Below are 3,615 nucleotides of genomic sequence, written 5' to 3'. Positions count from 1 at the left end.
CTGATTTTTCTAGGCTTATTGATTCTTGAGAAGATCACTGAGACCAAGATAAGTGTATAGAAATAATAAGCATCCACGTCTTCTCTGCAAAATCAAAACACCATTGAGCTGCGAAGACTTATTCAAACATCAATGGGGCACGACTGTGATGCTAAGCATGCTGTTGATGTAGACCACAATACAAAACTACACAATGACATGTTAAGCAATGAGATTGTTGTCCAAAATTTGCTCCATATTTTGGAGGTTAACATTGATAAACTAAACGAATAAGCCACTAAAATTCCTATAGCATTATCTATAAGCATGGAAATAATTTTCCTCGAGAGGCTGCAATAGATGCTGCATCACACATCGCACTTAAGGCTAAAGATATAGAGGCGGAACAGAATAAAGATAAAGAGAATATATGCATAAAAATATTTTTATGAAGTCAGCTATTTTAGTCCTATCTATCAGTCCGCTCCTCTTGATATATATGTATATATATACATATTTTATACTAAAATTTTATACTTATCATCCTACCGTGTTAAGGATCATAGTTTTATTACTTATTTGGTATACTTAATAACATACAATGTTAAATATTAGTTGTATTATTTATCTATTATATATTTGTAATATATATTATTTAAAAATACTCATGTGTTGTGCTGAATTCAATTTGTACTTTGTAACAAAAATGGGTTTTCTAAATAATTTGATACTTATGTAAATTATATAGTTTATACATATCCATGTTAGATATATCTCTAAAACATAAGGTTTGACAAATATCATAATAGGGATTGTACGATATGATTATGAAAGCATATATGTAGATAATTCTAGAGTACAAATTTAATCGTATGCAAGGAATTGTTTCAGATATATTCGTTTTTGGAGCATCAATGTACAGATTCAGTAATATATTTGCTAGACCATATAAAATAAAATAGATGCATAAATATTTGCATTTAAAACATGCAAATTAATAAAAACATAACTAAATATACTAAAAACGCCGGCCAAAGTCCACACAAACATAATAAAACATAAAAAACATTAATAAAATCAAAAAAAGCAGTCCTACTCGCCCGTTTCCCTAGGCGTCATCCTGGTCGTCGGAGCGGCTGAGGTCAAAGGACTCCGACGGTTGCACCCAGGGGAACGCTGTCTGGTATGGCGCCAGTGCGGCCTCCTCTGGCGTCTGCTGCCTGAAATGCGTCCATACGGACCACGAGCGGATGACATTTGGTTTTGATTCGGAGCGTTGTGCCGACGTTTACGTCCGTTTTGAGCCAAACAAACATGCGTGAATCAAATGTGTCGGCGCGTTGGAGTTTTCCTAACTGGCAGGTGGACATTGGACTGTAATGGTCTACCTGTTAGAGCAAGTACAAAATTTTTATGTAATCAGACTATAAGAGTTAAAATATCATTTTTTTTCTACTTACATGGAGGGGAGAGAAGAGGTGAGAGAGGAGCCCGCTACAGAATTCAAACTAGCTGCAGCACATGCTCCTACGCACTATATGTAAGTGAGAGGTGGGCTATGTAGTAATAAATTAGCACATCTCTTTATCTAACTATTGTATTTGGTGGATATGAGTTTGGCTATTGATGACATAACAACATCATATAGCCAGCAGTTGGGTTGTACTATTAACCATGCTGTTGGGCTGTTTGGTATATGGGGTAGTTGGTACTCATCGTGGCTTGTTTAATTTTCTTGGCCTTGCTGATAGAATTGTTTCGAATTGAGATCGAGAGAGATAACAAATGATTTAAGTATTCTTTATTCATCATGGATGTAGACTTATATACAAGGGGAACGGACGCGTCCATGGGACGCGACGGTTCGCTGAGGCGCCTCCTCAGGAGGCAACTGCGGATATGGGAAGCTGGGATTATCGCTTAATAACCACTAGGTTATTATTTTCAACACTCCTCCTAATCACCGCTTGACATAAGAATCCATTATCTTGATTAAGTCTCCTCCAAAACCCCTGTGGGAAAAAATGTGAGGAGTAGTGTAGTATGTGCTGTTAAAACTCCTTCAAATCCAGTGGGAAAATAAGGTGAAAATGATACAACATATAATGATTATTGGCTCTGTTAACTCAATGTGAAATATATATTCATAGAATTTAGAGGACAATAAATATGTCGTATATACTTTCCCAAAAACCCCGGTGGGGAAAACAGAAAGTATGACATATGATCTCATGTTGATATTACCTCATTAAAAACCTTTATGAGAACATGTATAGTAAACTCATGAACATAAAAAGAGTATAATATGATGCATTGAACATGAACAATTTAGGAAGATACTCCCCCCAATTCTTGCAAATTCCAAAGCCGCCACATACCAATTCCATGAACATGTTTCTGGAATGTAAAAATTGATAGAGACTTGGTGACCAAATCAGTTGCATGATTTGACTTGCAAGATATGCAACACGAAGATATTGCTTATTAGTAACTTGTTTGCATCCGGGCAACACAAGCAACATTATCTTTGAGATAATGGTTGGTGGATGTAGCCATGAGGTCTGTTTTGAAGGCTCTTCGTGAGAGGGCTACCACACCAAGTAGGAACACTAAGCTTGTCTACGATCTTACATAGTGGGGATCTGATCAATGTATCCAATGATATCGGTGTTCACATTTCTGTGAAACTGGAAAACCAGGACAAGATGTTTGATGCCTTTGGAGATATCGATAGATATTCTTGAGTCCCAAACGATTGTGTTTGGTGAATCCAATGGCATTATGGAACATTGAGTCCCATTATCTCATTTCCATCATCTTTGGGTCTAAATAGATCTTTCTCTACGTCTAGAGAATGAACTACCATGAGAGTTATGGATGGATAAGATTTGTCCACATTGAATTTCTCCAATATATTTTGGATATAGACAACATAGTATACCATAATGTATGAATGAAGGTGCTCAAGTTGTAGTAACGAGCGGTATTTTGGTTTACCGAAATCCTTCATTTTAAACTCTGTCATTTAGATGATGACATGTGTCGTCATTGCAGACAGACACACAAACATGGATAATCATCATTGTAGGAGTAATCCTTATGAATAAGGAACTCACTACATCGGTTGTACCAAATGTACCGATGATAATAATACGTCATATGGTGACTTGTTGATTTTACACGACGTATGTTGCATTTTGTACTTCGATTCAAAATTGAGGTTTCACTGGGAACCATCTATATCTGAATCTAGTGATCTATATGGATATGTAATCACTACATCTATCAACTGCAGAGACAGATGGTTTTGAACTACCAATGGTATAAGTTATCGGAATGAGATTCCACCTCTGGAGAATAGTTGGGTATCTGTGTGAACCCTTGTGCTACAATACTTGCTCTTTGTTTCACCACCTCATCGTTCTCAATTCTGTTTCCAGAAGAATACTGGTGTAGGTATTGCTTATGAATATCTTCCCATTATTGAGCAAGATCATTTCTACCTAGATTATACCCTTTGCTTGAGTTCAGTCCGAGTGTTGATCACACTTTGCCATGGCCATGGTCTTTGGATCTGAATCACTTGAAAGGTTTTTTCAATCTAGTTGAGAAATGTATGTCGACAATTGTAGACTT

The sequence above is a fragment of the Triticum aestivum genome, chromosome 3B, assembly GCF_018294505.1.
Source record: "Triticum aestivum cultivar Chinese Spring chromosome 3B, IWGSC CS RefSeq v2.1, whole genome shotgun sequence".
Taxonomy (NCBI): Eukaryota; Viridiplantae; Streptophyta; class Magnoliopsida; order Poales; family Poaceae; genus Triticum; species Triticum aestivum.
This window is presented reverse-complemented; position numbering follows the sequence as displayed.